The 19485-nt window shown below is 43.7% G+C and overlaps 1 protein-coding gene across 9 annotated transcripts in view; it reads right to left on the reverse strand.

Moving 5' to 3' along the window:
- Window positions 1-6159, reverse strand: part of LOC144114302 (TOX high mobility group box family member 3-like) — a 460828-nt gene extending 454669 nt beyond the window's left edge. For 4 of the 9 annotated variants that reach the window (XR_013311001.1, XR_013311000.1, XM_077647942.1 and 1 more), the window contains exons 1-2: window positions 5888-6155; window positions 1625-1728 (exon numbers count right to left, since the gene is read on the reverse strand). The gene's annotated coding sequence lies outside the window, so the exon portion shown is untranslated. Of the gene's footprint in view, window positions 1-1624; window positions 1729-5887 lie in introns of all 9 variants that reach the window. The other 5 variants (XM_077647944.1, XM_077647948.1, XM_077647943.1 and 2 more) reach the window with 3 other exon arrangements.
- Window positions 6160-19485: the final 13326 nt, after the last annotated feature.

Here is a 19485-nt window from a genome sequence, read left to right on the forward strand (position 1 = left end):
GCTGACCAGGCTTTCATTATCTGCAAGTGGCTAATAAAACACCCTAGCGTTTGCAACAATTAGAAGTGTAAAAGAAACACAAGGTCTCATGAGATTTGTGGCATGGTGGTTCACGGTGTACAAAACTCAAAACTCTCAATTGCTTCAAGATATATAAACATATGAGTGTGATTACTAGTGTTGCTAAAATAGCCGAGCAGGAGAAGGCACACTGAAAGCAATAAAAGCCACAAATGAAAGGGCTCTAAAAAATGCCAAACCATTCTGCAATGAACTGAGATATCTCAAAAATGTTCATCAAAGAAGGAGAGGTGACGGGCCAGAGAAACCACATCAGCACGAGCAAAATTACAGACTTTCTTTTGGAGCATATGCATTTCTTGGCATGAAGTTAGCACTACACAACACAAACACAAGAAAGAAACACAGGTAAAGGCACTACTAATCCCTGATCTCCTTACAAAATGCCATAAATAAAAATATAAAATAAAAAGCTGTGCTTGCTGTGGAAACACACATTAAGTGGCCAGTGGAAAAACTCCTGTTTCCACCACTCATTAATGCATGTGTGACAGTCTAAATTCTTGTGACATTTTAGAAAAAAAATCTGTTATTAGTAGCACATTGTACAGTGCTCCTTTTTTGCGTTTTTCTAGCATATATTGCTAACTTCAATCCAAAATCTGCATCTGACATAAGATGAGCTGACATTTGTTTTGTTTTTTTTCCCCTGATCACAGCTCACAATTAAACTTCGAAATAAACATTCTAATGCTTCAGGCTGACTTTTATAAATTAGCATGTTAGTTACTTGTAGTCAAGCTTGATCTACTCTCTATGTGTGAGTGTTTAATATGATGCCCAATTACCTTATCCACTTCACAAAAAAAGGAGTCTTCTCTCGGGAGCTTAAATCAGTCGTTTCTTCTTGCAAACAGAGATTTTCTTGAAGCTATAAAATGCATCCCAACTACAGTATGCTACATTCAGTTTTTAAGAGTTCATGAAAGTACTGTCACCATAAACTAAAAACCCAATAACCTACATGAACAAGACTGAAATCTTTTGCATTTACATGTTCATTTAAGTGGACAACTGATGTAATTGATGTTCTAATTTCAAGAGCCACACCTAGTGCATGGTAAGCAAACATTTACCCATAGATGCCATACTATGCACTTTAAAAACAATGTATCAATTGCATTAATGTCACATTTTATACATTAACCTTTGAATATAGACGAACAGTACATGTAGGTGTGCATCCTCCTGCAATGCACCAATACTAACTGAATTATCCAATTCAGTTAGCCCTTTCACACTTTCTCTTCCTTTTCTTTTGTGTGTGCTACAGGATTCATAGCGTGATCCAACCTTTATGCATGCAAAACATCCGCATATGACTTGTACTAACAAGCTTTCACACATATTCAAAAGAAAACCATTGTTAAATTACAAATTGGAAGATGAAAGAAAAGGATCTAACACAGTAATAAAGAAAGCATCAGACAATACAAACATTTATCTTCTTTCTCCACCTTAAATTTGATGCTAAACCTTTATTTTATTGCGAAGTGGTACCATAATAATAAAAGAGAAAAGGTCGAGTCCGCAAAGTTCTTACTGGAAAGCTGCAAAAGTTGTGTGGTAGCAGTTTGGTCTCAGCAGCTCTGCAGTAATAGCTGGAGCCGAACAGAAATGGATGGTGTCGTTGACCAGCCGCACCTTCTGTAAACAAACCAGGAAACAGTTATACAGGGTACAATTGGTACACCAATAAATGCAGTATGGTGTACTAGGCGTTTGCAAAATTACTTGTGCTCTATATATAACAATGAATGCTCAAAAATGGTTGACCAAGACTGTCAAGTAGCATATCAAAATCCACACTGCATGAATGCTGGTAGCTTGAAGGCCAGCTTGGCTACACTGTCACACATTTTGCAAATTGATGTCAATAAATATAAAAACACCAATTTGGAAAAAATTCAATAAAATTAGGGAACAGAATTGTCCCTTTGACAGCTGCAATTCAATAGAGGCAAAAATGTGCTTGTTAAAGAATCCCAGCTGGTCAAAATTAATGTGAAGATGTTCTTTGCAGTGGCAGGTACAACTTTTGCACGTAAATATCCATTACCCCATATTTTAAATAATGACTGGCACTGCCACAGCAGCAAGAGCAAGAGAAATAATGCCCTTGATGTTGAGCAGCACTTATTCGCATTACATGCCAGCTGCATTGCGTTGATAACGTGCATTGTGCTGTTCAGCGAGGTCACCAGAATATAGCATATATACACTCGGGAACATCTTTTCTTGGCAACAAATGAAAAGCTACGAGCATGAGCAGTCAGGTTCCTGACCGATTTGACTGGCTCGTGAGCATGTGAGAACAGCAGTTTTGTGGAACCTGATGCCTCGCACTTGTAGCTTTCCCTGCATTGCCAAGAAAAGCCCCCGACTACAGTGACTGCCAGGAAATACTGCACAGCCTCATCAACATATAAATGTGAGATAATCAATCACAGTAAAGGTCAATTTGCTTTGTTAACTTCACAAATCATCCCAAAAGAATATTCTCTCAAGACAGAAATTGTATGATAGGGCAAGGACAATGTTGCATCAAAATAATGGCCAAGGAAAATGCTATGGTTCATGTACAATAAAACTGTACATGACCATTTAGCTTCCCATCCATGTGCTCACGTCCTTAACTGCATAAGAATTATGCTCCTGGCTTATAAATATAAATTTCACAAAATATAAATTTACGATTTAACCTAGAAAATAAAGAGGTTAGCATTAAGTGTACTTCAGCAGTGTTAATGAATGAAGAGTAAGAGTAATGTGACTCTTTTTTGCAAGAAGCATCTCTAGCCTCTGTTGCAGTGCCAGAGCAAAGGGTACATGCTCCTCATTGTCCAGGTAGGATGCCCAAGCCTCTGAACACTGCATTACAACTACTTGCTAGTAAAATCATGAAATCAGAATGAGCAGGAGTGCGCAGATAGGGGTAAGGGGGGCAGTGGCCCTCCTAATAGACATAGAGAAGGGAGGCGCGAACTTTGGCCCCCCATTATGAAGAGACTTGTGTACAGCTTTGACAGTGAGCATAATCACTCCGCCCAATATCTGCCATGTCAAAAACTTGGCAGGCTCAGACATCATGCAAGTCCAGTTGTATGGCATAAAACAATGGGGTGAGCATTAGCTTTTATTTTGCCAGTGAAAATTGAGAGATAGCAGCTCTTTGTCAAACCTTTGCATTGAGCTATAAATCTCTGTACTTGATGCAAGAAAAAGAACCTACTAAATTTGATTAACCCTTAGGTAATAACAATAATCTTTATTGGCTTCCCTAATAGTTATGATTTCAATTTTATTTTCCACAACTCTCTAAGCAATATGCTAGGCTAGTAAAAAAATATACTTTTTTCAACTGCATACTCTGAGTAAAGCCGTTTAATGTACAATATCATAAGACTTCAGTTAAAGCATCTCAGCATGAAAACCAGGATAAAAGTATCATTTTCCTTAGAATACAACAAGCTCCACATAATAAAAGCCTCAATTAGCACCACCTTCCACACTGTTAGGCAAAATAAGTGTAGCTCAGAATTTACACTATGCACTACGCATAATGCTTACAGCCTATTATAGCACATGGTCGCACAAAATACGTGACCATCAGCACATTTATTAAGACAGTCGTCCATGAGAAGCTTACTAATATATGGATTTGGAAAAGAAAGAAACAAAATGATTTCACATGCAATGTATGGCACACCAGTACATCATATTTTAATTCTGAACAGTAACTTCCACAAAACAAATCAACTCGTCCTCAGTAACGTGTCTTTTCTATATCATGCGATAATTATGAACAATAATGCTTGTACGTAATGCCAGAAAGAGCTGTGAAACAAAAATGTCTGATAAGAGTCCTTCCCATACAGGGCACAACAGGCTAAGCCAGCCGCTACAAGCTTTACTACCACAGCCTTAGAATCATGAAACCAGGGACACCATAACCAACATGCTCACAGTATTTTAGCATAGCAGTACAGTAGTCTTCTCTTGCTGCTTCAGCCCTGAACAATTTAACATCTTCTTTCTTCTGCAACTTTGTTCATCACTATGTGGCACCAGTGCATATGGAGTAAAGCTGTGTATGCTACTGCATGATCCCCATTTGCCTTGACACCATTACCTTTAAGTCTTTACAACAAAGAGCCAGTAAGACTCACGTAATACACATACTTTTGCAAAAAATACGCAAATCTGCATGAAAGAATTATGTGCAATGTGTACATGTCACAGCAGTCACTATACATAGTTTTCACCGACATCATAGTGGCTTCCATCTTTGGGTCCACAAAGCGTAACGACAGCATGGGCATTTATCTATTTTGATTTTCGCCAACTGCTTCTCAAGTACACTGTGGAAGCATGCGATGGTATCCAAAGGTGGCACCCTTGAGACGTCATGTGAAAACTGTCTATATACGCTGTACATGAGAGAAAGCAAGTAGATAGGGGGGGGGTAAACAAGCAACTAACGAGCAATGCTGAAGTACAAAAATGTTGCTTCAGACTGGAGGACATTGCAGCAACTTCAAAAGTAATGTTCTGAATCAACTTCTAAACATGTTCTCAACAAAAATTATCTACTAATAATGGCATGTAAGCTCTCAAAACCATTTTTGACATAACATTCCTTCATTCTTAGTCGTTAACCTCGTCATTTTGGCTGCAGCGATGTCAATTTTACCTATTTTTACTCAGATAAATACTATGCAGGGAATGCCTGAAATAAAGCACACTCCAGGTTTTCCAACTAATAATTTGTCAGCCCAAGTGCTCTTCACGGATGTTGCAGCTCTGTCCAAAATTCACATACTATACACTTCCATTGCTTTTGAGAGTCCGAAATAGCTTTTAGGTTTACTGTCTTCACTAGGTTTATTTTTATTAGGCTTGCTCTGCCCCTAAACTACGCCAGCAGACTAATATTTTAGCACACATGCAGTTTACTTCCTCTGGTTCCCTCAATTACGCCTTCATGTCAGCCACACCTTATCAATGATTGTCCATTAATTCATGTTCTTCAGTACAGCAAGTACCGACATAGAACAGAACTGTACTGACTGTCATACCAGAACTCTAGGCTAACATGTATAACAAAGTACTATACAACCGCTATACGTTTGAAATCATTGCCTTGCTAATAACAAACTTCCCAGACTACCTACAGCTTACCATTCACCATAACTGTCATGTCATGCAAAATGTAAGCAATTTCGAACGAATGGCTATACAGCAAGCAATTTGTTTGCTTTTCTTGATGTCCAGCCTCTCACGAATTTACCAGTTCGTTTCACTGAGAAGGAGACCAAAATGCACTGCACTCGTAAAGATGTGCTGCCTTGCTTCCAAAACAGCAGATTGCGTATAACCACAGCTGGAAATAGGCTTGGTTTTTTTTTTTTTAAGCATCCAATATACAAAAATAAACATGAATACACAGCGCGGGGCGAACACTTACTTCAGCATCGGGTGCGGTCAAACAGGCACAGGTACTGCCTCGTGTTAGATGACTGCTTTGGAACTTCATGCACTATGGACTGTTTGCTTCAATGAACCATCGCCACATTTTGAATAGATAGTTTATTGGCTGCTTAAATAAACAACGAAAACTCCATTAGCAACTGCATATTGCGTTCTCCATGCATGGCTGCTTCATGCAGCAGCGAGACTGTGCAATCTCACGTGTAGACAAAGATATTCGACTCAACTTGATAAGAACCGAAGGCACGAAATATATATCTATATATGTATATATATCTTGCAAGCACGTAAACGCACAAAATCAGAATTCACATACACGAACAAAGCAACTAGCCACAACGTGTTCCTCGCAGCGTCTCCAATTCACTCCACGGATGATGTAGGCTGAACCACACTTGCTCACAGTACCACTTCACGCAGTGACGAGCCAGCATACGCAACAGTGATAAACACTATTAACCAATACATACGTTCCAACACTAGCACACCAGCACAGCGAACTAGAATGTGTAACACCGGCTCACAGCACAACGTGGTTATCTACGCAACAGCGGCGTCGGCGCCGTGTCGCAATCGCGCAGTTTCGACCGATGATCCGACGTGGAGCCAGGTGGAGCCGAATAAGAAGCCCAATGATTAAATTTCATGTCCATTGTTTTTTAATTGCCATCACTAAATCTTATTGTTGTAGTACGTTGTAGGCAACGTTTTTAGTAAAGGGCAGCCGCGGCGCGTCAGGGACCCATACGGTTGCCGCCCAGGCGGTGGCGCTGCGGTCGCTTTTGGATGGGCGTGTCGTCTGCTACTCTGAGGAGCGAAGCAGACGTTGGCTCGCCTGCGTACACAAATGTATTTAATGAATAAAAACGCAGTTTTCACCTTTATCTCTTTTGTGTTAATGAAACAGGACGATTTAGTAGCCTGCAAAACCATAACTTTAGCCGGGAACTTTAAAGACGCGTTGGCAAACTGCTCGTCTCGTTTCTACTTCCTAGCTGTGCCAAATACCTCAACCGAAACACTCTTCCAACTAGGCCTACACAACACAATAGGGGAGCTTATCGAGGCCAACCGACAGACACAACACATACGTCTCGCGAGAACCACCACCGGCAGACACACCCTACACACCCTCGGTATCAGCATACCAGCCACGAATCCCACACAGCTCCAGGTCCCCCACCACATTCACCGCGAACTACTTATTAAACCTCTCCCCAAAAACATGCATCCCACCTACCACGAACCCCGCCGCAGAACTCGTGCACGGGCGCTCCACAAACACTATGGCACGGAACCGTATGCCGTGTGGGTGGATGCCGCATGCACAGGCCAGGACGCGGTTGTAGTCATCACGAACCCCTCCCTCCAACCGATTGTCACCCTTCACATATCCCCCACTGCCACCTCGGAGGAGGCTGAAGAGGCCGCCATTGTCTATAGTCATCACGCGCACGGAAGCCCGGAATATATATATATACTGTCAGACTCTAAAACTGCTATACTAAATTAATTTTGCTCGCGGGAGAGTTCACGTGCCTGCGTTTCGCATACCGAGCTCTATCGCCGCACACCCGCACCGCCACATGGAGCTCATATGGGTGCCGGCCCACTCCGGGAATATCGGAAACGAGGCTGCCAACGCTTTAGCCCGAGGTTCTTTCAACCGGCCACCGGCGGCCTCCGATCTAGGGTTCTCACGGGAGCGCATGCATTCATTCAGTGAACTGACGCAGGCCTGCAAAGCCGAATGTCGGCTCTATTCCCACCGTATCCCTCCCTCGACAATTATCACCAGGCATTTTGGAGGCGGCTTCAAACACGAACCTTACCTTCCCCTTATATACGCTCGCGCTATCACCAGGTGCACACAAACCCCTTGTGTACCCTCTGCCACCTCCCCAAAGCCACTCTCGACCATATCCTTTCCCGGAGGATCGTCCGCCGCTGGGCCTGGAGCACCTTACCATTGGGAGGCTCTACTGCGTTCCGAGGACCCGCGGCCAAGCAAGCCATCGCCGCAGGCCGGGCTGCCAGCGTCATGAGCCTCCGGGACATTAACGTTTGAGTGCAGTGGGGCCGTGCGGGGACCCAAGGACTTGCGTGTCCTAAACTCACCTGTGTCAATTAAAATTTTCACCAACACCACCACCAACTTTCAGAAGCCGATATACAGGGACTGACGTTTTTATGTTACACATTAAAAAAATCTCTATGCGCAAAAAACTGTCCTAATCGAGAGTAAACACCGCTCACAAGGTAGAATATTATTGTCCAATTTGTTTGCGATCTTAACAAACATCGGCACTTGCCTGTATTTAGTGTAATTAGCCAGGAACTGTTTTCGGCTACGAGTACAACTTTTGCAGCCGGTCTCACAGGCTGCGCCATCTGCCGGGCGGTGATGCAAACGACGCCTCGGCTCGGTGGATGCGAGAAGCGCGCTCTCTTCGAAGATGGGGTTCGTCTGCTCTCCAAAATTTATGTCACAAGAAACATCACTGCTTCTAATTCTAAATACTGCAGTGCAAATGAGACACCAACAGCACTGCACACGCCAATAACTGACAAGTCGTCGCTTGTGAGTTGCATGTTTACCCGGCAGATGGCGCAGCCTGTGAGACCAGCTGCTTGGTTCGCGTCTGCAAAAACTATACTGGAAGCCAAAAATAGTTTCTCGCTAATTCCACCAAATACAGGCAAGTACCGATGTTTATTTAGATCCCAAACAACTTAGACAATAATATTCTGTTTGCCGTCGATTAGTCCAGTATTTTGCACAGAGGAATTTTTTTAAAATTTTAATCCGGCATATAAGAACGTAAGTCCCTGTACGAGGGAATATTGTGTTCCGTCATGGAAGCTTAAAAGCAAACTTTTCAGGCTTCTTGAACATATCTGCATGCATGCCGGGGCAAGTTAGTTTCTTTAGCCTCCTAAAAGCCGGTTTTGGCGCCTTCTAAACGTCAGATTTCATATTTAACGGCGAGATTTTACGAAGTAAATGGGAATTTGCTCTCAGGCCAAGGCTACGAAATTGAGAAGGCGTTTCAATTACTTCTGAGAATGTCAATCAATCATTCTTTTATTCCTTAGCACAACTCTTGAAAGAAGCCAAGGGAAAATATCATAATAAGGTGCTTTTCTACTGCAGTCGGTGCTGCAGTTGGTGAGCACTAAAGGGCCCGCAGTTCGCGAAATTTTGTGCTGTTACTGCGACTTCAGCCATGACGAAGCGGGCCTGCAAACTACTTTGCACAGCCGCATATTACCCAAAGAATTTTATCAAGCCAAACTACGAGGGGGCAAGCTGCACGTCGTGTTACTTCGATTTCACCATGTGGAACCACGGAAAGAAGGGCTTTCAGGTTCGGCCGCGATGTACATCCAAATCAGCGCCTCCTCTAAAAATAGAGGTGGCGCTGCCTATCGATACGTAGACGAAATACAAGCAGTGAACATCAATAGCGATGCGCGGCTAGAAGCAGCCGCACCCAGCGCAGACGATGAGAGGCGCGAGCCAGTGTGGACCAGTTATGCAGCAAACTGACCACGTCACCAAGCGCAGCCAACGGGCGTGGTACAGTGGACATGGCACTGACACAACCCTAGAGATGAAGCTCGCATCTCTTTCAGATTAAAGCGGCGACTGAAGTGGGGCCGCATCCCAGGAGCAAGTTTTCCAACTGTCGTTATCTAAAAATGTTGGTTGTAGTCTTACCACAGCTTTAAAACCAAGGGGCTGACATGGCTATGCACACTGACTCATTATTTTTTATTTCTTTTTTGCTAGTTCGCTTATTTCGTATGAAAAAAATTATTCATTCATTATTCGTTCATTAAATACATCGTTCGCAAATTTTAAAGTAGAAGAATTTTATTTGAAATATAACAAATAGCCGCCGTGGGGGCTGAGTGATTAGGGCGCTCGGCTGCTGGCCCGAAAGACGCGGGTTCGATCCCGGCCGCGGTGGTTGAATTTCGATGGAGGCGAAATTCTAGAGGCCCGTGTACTGTGAGATGTCAGGGCATGCTAAAGAACCCCAGGTGGTCGAAATTTCCGAAGCCCTTCACTACGGCGTCTCTCATAGCCTGAGTCGCTTTGGGACGTTAAACCCCCATAAACCAAACCATAAACCAAATATAACAAATATTCTCTAAGGCTCAATGGCTATGATGGCTATGTCGTTATACTGGCTATGTGGTCTATTGCTCAAGATATGTGAGCCGTGGGCCATCGTTGGCCGTGGCTGCGTGGTGTCAAGGGCCTTGGTGGTTTCGTGGTTTCGGATGATCTTATGATATTAACCTTGTACGCTGTGATCTTGTTATCTTCAACGCCTTCAGTAGTTTTCGAAGCCCGCTTGTGGAGGTTAATGTTTTCATCGTCTCGGTTACTTCAAGGATCTACATGCGCCATGCGTGGCTTTTACTAATTCCTTTTTCGTTTTGCTTTGTTTATTGTGATTAATTTAAATACGTGGTCAAGGCCAAGACTGTGTCGCTGTGTGCGCAGTTCAGAATGGTTCCTACTCAGACTCTCAGAGGCTGCTGCGTCTCCCTTGTCTATCCCCGGCGACACGGTAGCACCGGTTAAAAGTCCCGTATCTCAGCCAAGATGTAATGAGAAACACCTTTGCGCTATAGTGCGCTGGGCCGGAAATTTGAGGCGTGCTGGTTTTGTATGCTTTTCGTGATGGTGACAGGCGTCTATCCTCGGCCTGCTGGTTTCTCGTCGCCAGTTTCCCCTCGCGCATTTCTTTTTTTGGCACGGCAGGCGAGTTGCCGTCACACTACAGTTCTGTCGTTGCATAAAACAAATGGGTATGCTTTGACAGGTCTCTGGCAACCATATTTCTGATATATCATTCGTGTCTTGAAACATACCAGAGATGTGAACAGGGGACAGCAAATGCATGCTTTTCTGAACAGAAGCACGCCATGCTTTTTGTCAGACTTCCGGAGTCTCTATGTTCCTTCCCACTCTTTCACGTCCATTGTAGAAGCATGCGAACGTATTGGTGAGACATGATTTGAAGACCTCGTTTCGAAGGAGGGCATGGGGCATGCCCACTGCATATCTTTTTTATCTGAATGTTCATAAGTACTCTTTGATTCTGATTGCGTAGAGGCGTCGATTGACAACCGTTTTTTTTAAATAGGACACGTAGACTGCACCCTTTTTTTGTCAGCGTTCACAAGTGTCTGACTGTGCTGTGACACAAGCACTTCACCCAGCCAGTTTCAAATTTGATCGAGCCCCAGAAAGCTGCCGCTCGAGCTGGTTCCCAAACCACGGTCAAGACCTTCAATCCTGATTAAGGAGCTGCTGCTGCGGCCATTAGCCAAACTGCATTAAAACATTCTCTTTTAATATTTAAATAAGAAGTGTCTTGTTGACATTTACTTGATTACAAATTTCATTTGTTTGCTGCAACTCGTAAAACTGTGAAGCCTGGCATGCAGCAGGGAAACTTGTCGGTCAGGACTGAGTGGGAATTATTGGCAGCTTTACATTTCGAGCATGCTCAGAACTTCAGCTGAAATCAAAGATGTCCATGTGACCACTGCTAAACGGGAACTCGGTGTGGATCTAGCGTTGCTACACCGCCAATGGCAATCACGATCAAGGTCGATCGTTTTGAACAAAAAGCTGGTTCCAATACCACGATTGAGATTTTCAGTCGAAGAGCTGCTGCTGCTTGCCTTGCGTGCACGAAAAGTTAACATGCAATCATAGTGGCAATACTGCTTTCTTGCACGTAATTTGAAAATTACGTGCCAACATTTCAGTCAAGAATACTTGTTCTTTACTTTTGCTTTACTGTGGACTCATTTGTTTGCTGCAACTATGGGCGCATGCAGTGCCACTTGGCATATAGCAGGCCAAGTTGCCGATCAGAACTGAGAGGCAATGTGTAGCAGTGTTGTACATTGAGAGTGCTCAAAAATTTGACCACGATCGAATTTTAGTGAACATCGAAAGAGCCTTGTGATAGCAATGTTCAAGCCAAGACGTCTGTGATGTTTTGTCTTTTTATTTTCTAGAGCCCGTCTGCATTAGTTTGGATGGGGGAAAGCAAGAGTGCCCAAAACCAGCTAACAATTTAAGGGCTTAGTATGTGAGCCTTTTCTTCTTGCAGCCAGTGTTGGGTTCATGTACCTATGTTCTGTAAAAGGTTGTTTTCAACATTTAGTGAATCTGGTGGTGATGCAGTTCTTTCAGTCATTTAGATCCAAGGTTTGCAGTTCAAAATAAACAAAAAGTAAACGTTTCCTCTAAACCAGAGTTCGCTTGTGCTTGATTAGCATTCACTAAACTTTCGTGTAAAATTTTCTTTCCACTGTAATTCCCTCAAAAACACAGCCTTTATTTAGTGCAGTTTAATTACAAAGTGCATGCAGCACCTATGTAATCATGTTTGTCCAAAGGAACTCTTTTGTGTTTTATCTGTTTTTTAAAGTAATCAAATTTTTATTTCGGATGCACCACATAGTCTAGGATAATCTGCTTAATGTTATGGAGTAGCCCGTAGTGTTAATTTGGTAAGTGGAGAGAGCACAATGGTTCCTCCTGGTGAGGCATTACCATCCGTTTCCAGGATATAGTTGTGTACTTGCTTTTGTCACACTCATCCATTTCTCGAGCTTGCACTTCAAAATTGCAGTCTGGTTCTTGAAAAGGAGACATTGCCTACGTTTCAAACAAACAAACAAACAAACAAACAAACAAAGAAATTTTAAGCAATGTGTGGCATAGTGTGGGGTTTAAAGGGACACTGATGAGAAATTGAAGTTGGCTTGTATCGATAGAATAGCAGCTCCTGATGACAAAAACGCCACTCTTACTGAAAAACAAAGCTCTTGTAATGTAGAAAATAGCAAGAACCAAAATACAGGTGTCGCCGCCACAGGCCAATCTCGCAAGTACAAGCGTGATGACTTCCTAGGACAAGAGGCGCCACCTTGGAGGAATTTTCCTTACTTCATGGAAGCCACGAATCTCTGAGGCTGGCAAAGGAAGGTTGCGCACCGCACCGCTAGCCGTCAGAAATCACGGAGTCTGCGTTTACGTCGCGTATCACGTCACTCCGTTCTGAGACGTCATAAGAGTTGCCGTGGCGTCATAAGAGTTCCCTGAGTTTGAATCAGAGCGGCGGGAAAAACTTTTTCATCTTCGAATCCAAATTTCTTTGAAATAAATGCATCTTTCGCGCCCGGACAAGCGGCAACAAAGCCATGAAATGCCGAACTATCAGATTTTGCTAACAAAAAATAATGATAGAGTTCTCCTCAGTGTCCCTTTAACGTGGTGGAGGGCTCCAGATATGTTTCGACCACCTGAGGTTCTTAAACGTGCACTGACATCACACAGCGCATGTTAAAGAGCCTTAGGTGGTTGAAATGGTAAAGGAAAGGGGATGCAAGGTTAGCTTTCTGCCCGTTACTTATTAAGGTATTAACGCGATAGCTTTAAAGGTCATATTGTCCAGAAAATTCGGTGTCAGCATGTAGAGAATGACTTTCTGCATATATGGGAATTGGCCCAATATTCTATCGCGTCATACCCTTAAGGCGGAGCTTAAGTGTCCCCTCGAATTTTTTTACTAAGGTAATCCCTAATACAGGGTCAGGACAGCCTTAGATTTCAATTAACTAAATGATCGGGCAGGTTTTCGCAAAGAATACTCGACACTAGACCATATTCACCTTACCAGTCAGGTGATAGGGAAATGTGCAGAATATAACCAACGCCTAGATTACGAGAAAGCATTTGACTCAGTCGAAACCTCAGCAGACATACAGGCATTGCGGAGTAAGGGTGCAAAAGAGCCTGATGTAAAAATTTCGGAAGATATCTATAATGGCCGCCCAGCTAGCTACCATAAAGTAACACGGTGGTTTGGGCTAGTTGGTTGCTATTCATTATGCAGACAAGTTTCGCAGCATAAATAAAACGCACAAAGAAGACAAGGAACAAACAAGACAGGACTGTGCTTCTGTGTGCGTTTTATTCATGCTGCGAAACTTGTCTGCATTATGAAGAGCTACCATAGCCCTCCATAAAGTCGGCAATAAAATTTCAGTAAGGAAGGGTGTCAGGCAGGGAGACACGACCTCTCCAGTGCTATTTACCGCCTGTTTACAGGAGGTATTCAGAGGCCTGGATTGGGAACAGTTGGGGATAAGAGCTTTACGGAGAATACCTAATTAATTTGCGATTCGCTTATGGCATTGCCTCGCTAAATCACCCAGGAGATGAACTACAAAACATGATCAGTGAGTTAGACAGACAGAGCAGTACGGTTGGGTCCAAAAATTAACATGCAGAAAACCAAAGTAATGTTCAACAGTCTAGCCAGTGAACAGCAGTTCACAATGGGCAATGAGGTGTTGGAAGTGGTAACGGAATTCGTCTGCTTAGGTCAGGTAGTTACAGCGGATCCGGATCATGAGAGGGAAATAACTAGAAGTATAAGAATGGGGTGGAGCGCTTTGTGGCAGTTTCTCTCATATCATGAATAGCAGGTTACCAATACCCCTCAAGAGAAGTGTATAACAGCTGTATCTTACCGCTACTCACCTACGGGGCAGAAACGTGGAGGCTAACGAAAAGGGTTCAGCTTAAGGACAACACAGCGAGCTATGGAAAGGAAAATGATTGGTGTAACGTTAAGAGACCGGAAGCGGGCAGAGTTGTTGAGGGAACAAACGCGTGTTAATGACATCATTGTCGAAATAAAGAGGAATAACCTGGCGTGGGTATAGGGCATGTAATGAGAAGGCAAGGTAACCGATGGTTCTTAAGAGTATCGGAATGGATTCCAAGAGAAGGCAAGCTTAGCAGGGGGACGGCAGAAAGTTAGATGGACGGCTGAAATTAAGAAGTTTGCAGGGATAGGGTGGCCGCAGCGGGCACAGGGGTTAATTGAGAGATATGGGAGAAGCCTAGGTTTGCCCTGCAGCGGGCGTCTTCCATGATAGGAGTAGTCAGGCTGCTGATAATGATGAAATGCTAGAGGCCTGTGCGCTGAGCGATGTCAGTAAACTGTAAAGGACCCCAGGTGGTCGAAATTATCCTGATCCCTCCACGCCTCCACTATGGCGTGACTTAGCTCGAGTCGCTTTGGGACATCAAACTCCTTGAAACCAGAACTAAAACCAAACCTATCTCCTTCATCCCTTCCTTACGGCGCGGTTCGGGTGTCCACCGAGATATGCGAGACAGTTACTGCGGCATTTCCTTTCCACAAAAACCAATTTTAATTTTCAACCTATCTCCTTCCTCTTTCACTCCCACCTTCACTCCCTCACGGTGCGTTGCTGAGGTGACCACCGAGAAGCGAGACAGCTACCGCGACTTTCATTACCTGATAACCAATCAAGAAAAAAAGGTCACGTGGCACGTACGCGCCACGGCGTGGCGTGACTTGGTGGGCGCTGCAGCATGCGCCAAAAACGCGCGGTATGCTTGAAACGTGTCGATCAAAAAGCGCTGAAGGTTATCGCGTTTTTGAAATTCCAAATGTGATATGACTACTAATAACGGTCAGCTGCCAACCTCTAACTGCAGCCAGGCGACTAAGTGTTAATCAGCTTACTATTATTAACATTATGCACCAGTCTTCTGGTGCCCGCCAACACTGGTACCGTACAATACCGTTGAAGTCTCTCTTTCCACCCCGAAAACCTAATTTTAAAAATTCTGCTTCACCTTCGCGTAAACCGCATGTGTATACCAAATGGAAGTGTTAAGGTGTGACGATTGAGCATCAGGGCTATTCTTATTCGATCCATGAATGACCTGGAAGCATCTGAGGGAGCACATGATAAATATTTGGCATGTGAAATAAATAAACAATCTCGCGTCTGATTTTCTTCCACTTGAATGTTCAGTTGGCTAAGAATACTTTCTTTTTAGCCCGGCGGTATTTGCTAACCAGAGTAGGTTTGAGTTTGTTATAATGTCATCAGAAAGTAGGTTTACCAGTAATAGCGTATTTACAGTTCTAGACTGCAATACTACTTAAAGGGATACTGAGGAGAAACTAAAGTTGGCTAGTATCGATGCACAATACCAGCTCCTGATCACAAAAACAGCACCCTTCACAGGACACAGCTTAGAATAAAGGAATGCCAGCGGAACTAGAAATATATCGTTCGATAACATTCTTGCAGGCTAGTTGGTACATAATGGTTCGGAAATCTAGCGCAGAAAGACGAGGACAAAGAAATGAAGTGGACATAACACAGCGCTTATAATAAAGGAATGCCTGCAGTACTAGAAATGTATCGTGCGAGAACATTCTTGCAGGCTAGTTGGTGCATATTTAGCAGAAATACGAGAACAAAGAAACGGAGTGGACAATACACAGCGCTTATAATAAAGGAATGCCTGCAGAACTGGAAATGTATCGTGTAGAACATTCTTGAAGGCTAGTTGGTACATATTTGGCCGGGATTCTAGCGCAGAAAGACGAGAACAAGGAAACGAAGTGGGTAGCGAAGGACACAGCGCTTAGAATAAAGGAATGCCCGGGGAACTAGAAATATATCGTGCGAGGCCAAAAGCCCCACAGAAAGCTGCGCCTTTTTCTAATCAGCTTCTCACCAACTGCTCCAGACTGCACTGTGATTAGGACTCCATCATATCGCCGATGACATCATGGGCAGCATGCATGTAGAATCGGACATGGACACAGGCATGCAATGGCTACGGAGTGATCCTCCAAACAAGGCTATTTCGGCTGCACGCCTCAGTCTCTGGAGCGCAATTGAAGGACTCTGGTCGCTGTGTAAAGCAGTGCCTTGCGCGTGGTCGTGCTTGGGGCCCCGTAGGGATCCGAGCCAAACGGCACCCTCAGTGCTTCAGCGAAACAAAGCTGCATATCCGGCCAAAAACGAGCGGCCAGTCAAGAACGGGAACGGGAGGCGAACACCCGAGTGAGGGTTTGCGTGCAAAAACAATAACAAGGGCTCAACTGGACTACCTGTGTGCCTGCATCCTTGTCGCTCCGTATACTTTCTCTGAATAAATTCGTCAAAACTTATTTGAGAAACTGTAGTTAGGTAACAGTTAAATGCTAAGAAGCTTCGAACTGAGTTGGAGAAACAGGCAGCGTGGATACTGCAATCTCCAGGTAAAATGAACGCATACGTGCGTTATTTTAATATCAGTATTCGATGTAGTCACACCTGTGTCCTTACCACTATACGTATAAAATCCGGTGTGTGCGTATTTTCTGCATATTTTTGTCGCTGTTGTGGGCAAATGCCTTCTATATAGGATATACGTCCATTCTATAGAGGATCTAAGTTTTATCAGTTTTATAGTGCAATGCTAGATTTACGGCCGTGGTCCTCGGGATCAGTGTTCCAGTATATGCCTTTATAAACAAAATGCTGATGGGCAGCAGACCATGCCGTGTAACGTCCCACTATTTCATTTGCCTCAACAGTTCGGACAGCCAGGGTGAGCACAAAAAATACACATATCCGACTCGTTACGTGGGTCTACATCTCATTCCCATCTTTCGCAATAGCGGAACGCGTTCCTCAACAAAAAAAAAAAACTGAAATCGTGCGGGTAGGCGGCCCGATATTAGCCGTTTCTGTTCTTCATGCGGCGCAGTTCAACATGATCTCGATTGTACACGCGCCACACCGACAGCAGCGCCAGGGCCTCCATTTGTGGAGGCCCTGGCGCCTAACACACAAGAGTATATACCACGTGAAGGGAAATACAGCGACTAAGCACCATGACTTAGGTGCCTGGAACAGGGGCGGATTTATTGGTGCCTCTTGGAGGGGGGGTGGTCTACTTGAGCAATGGATTTGTAGGTCTCTCAACGCCGAAAATATGAGATTTTACATGGCTTTCTAAAAAAAAAGTTCTCGGTATGAAGAGCCCGCCACCTATAAATCCGCAATTGGCCTAGAAACATCGGTATTGTGGTTCATTGTCAAGTCGATCATATGCGTCCTTTCCCGACCAGCAGGCCCAATTGCCGCAGAACGACCAGTCTGATCTCATTGTATAGAACGTTTATTGAGCTCACACGTGACCCATTACATTTCGGTGAGATTTTATGCTTAGCCAAAACAAAGTGATTGTTTGCAAAATATCCATCCCTCAGTGTTGATGCGCTATGTTATTGCGCTATGTATCACACAGCAACTTCTTGATTTCTTCTTGTCGCAATCTTTAATGAGTCCGATGCCGTATCAGTCCAGAAACTGTGCATATGGAATATTTGAGCTACGTGCACAACTAGCCGCTGCCCGACTGATCAGCACAATAATTTTCTAAAATTCGCCAGCTGGTCTATAGCCAGCTACAGTCGGATACAACTTAAGTCTGCAGTGAATCTCCGCCCACATTCAGGGCTGCCGGACAGAATTCCGTCACGACAAAAAAGTAGTCCATTAGTAAAACTTTTCTTGTCACCTAAACAAAGGAGTGATCACAAGAAGAAAATTATAAGCCCTAAAATTTTTTATATCTGGCCTGTTTTACACAGTCAAACATTCAAAAGATGATTTCTTTTACTGTTGTGATTGGCTAGCGGAGTAATACAGGACACCGCGGACAGTGGCCCAGTGTAAACTGCTGTTTTCTTAAGTTGTATCCTAATATATCATTACAAAATGTGCAACCAACTGGCACAACACATTTGAAACATTTCAAACGTGTTCAAAGCAGGAAACATTTCAGCTCAAAAAGACGATACACGTACACGACGCGAAACAACTGACTACACACGAGCGCTGCCTAGCAACTGTACGAAATTTTGTTTAAAACGCCTCGCATACCGGGTGTTTCAGCGAACACTTTTAAAAATTCCTGAAAATAGACTTTGCGAGAAAAAAAGGAAAAACTCTACAGGGGGAAACTCTCATCTGCGGCGAACGATAGTAATTGTAAAAAAATGTACTAATTAGCAAGACGGCTAAATAAAATACTAATTAACCTTTTTAATTACCGAACTTTGGAGTCTATCGCCAATGACGAGTTTCTAGCCTCGGAGAAGACAATGCCATATCAGTTTTTGAAGCGAAGAAAAATACATTTTCTAAAGCCCTGCAGTGCGAGAAAATTTCACTTTTTTCCGCACCAAACCGAAACTCAGCGCATGAGTATAGCGCAGGAAGTCTAGTTCAAACACAACGTCCGCATGGTGACGTGTTGCGATGACTGCAGCAGACAATTCGAAACGGATGTGCTCTTTTTCCTGGCTAGCAAGCCTCGCCGCTGAGCTCAGAACGCGGCCGGGGCATTAACTTCTGCATCTTCGCTAGGCGCGAGAAAAAGGCTGTTCATCGCCAACTATGCGGCCGTCGATTTTGAGAACACTGATAGACACTGGCCTTGCGCTTTGCCTGTGCAGTTACCCCCGGAAGCAGGCTTTTTTTTTTTCATTCTTTCACTTAACGCTAGCTTCGTTAAAGGAATAAAGCCACGTTTCTGTGACAGGGTGCAGATTTCTGTTTAGCGGTGCCGGTTTCTTGACAGGCATTATGTAATTTCTGTTAAGCGCATATTTTTTAGCTTGGAAGCTAAAATAAAAGAGATTGACTCCGTGGCCGAACACTTTTTTGGCATTGTAGCACTTCGTTGCTTCCTACCAGGTGCTTCAATTCTGTTGCCGCGCGCGGAAGCAGACGCGTTCTGTTTGTTGTAAGAAGTGGTGGCCCATGATTAGCAAATAAGTATGAATGAAAAAAAATTGTGCATCTAGAAGTTTCACTTGGTTGCAGCCCGATTCGGGCACTCCCCCATGAAAAGAATATTATTTCGGACGACAACACACAATTTTTACATGATGTGCTGAAATTGCTTTCCCTCCATTGCGATGCAAAGAAGGCGTTCTTTCATGGCTTTCAAAGCAGATATAAGCATCTTTCTGGAAATGT

This window comes from Amblyomma americanum, chromosome 1, assembly GCF_052857255.1.
Source record: "Amblyomma americanum isolate KBUSLIRL-KWMA chromosome 1, ASM5285725v1, whole genome shotgun sequence".
Taxonomy (NCBI): domain Eukaryota; kingdom Metazoa; phylum Arthropoda; class Arachnida; order Ixodida; family Ixodidae; genus Amblyomma; species Amblyomma americanum.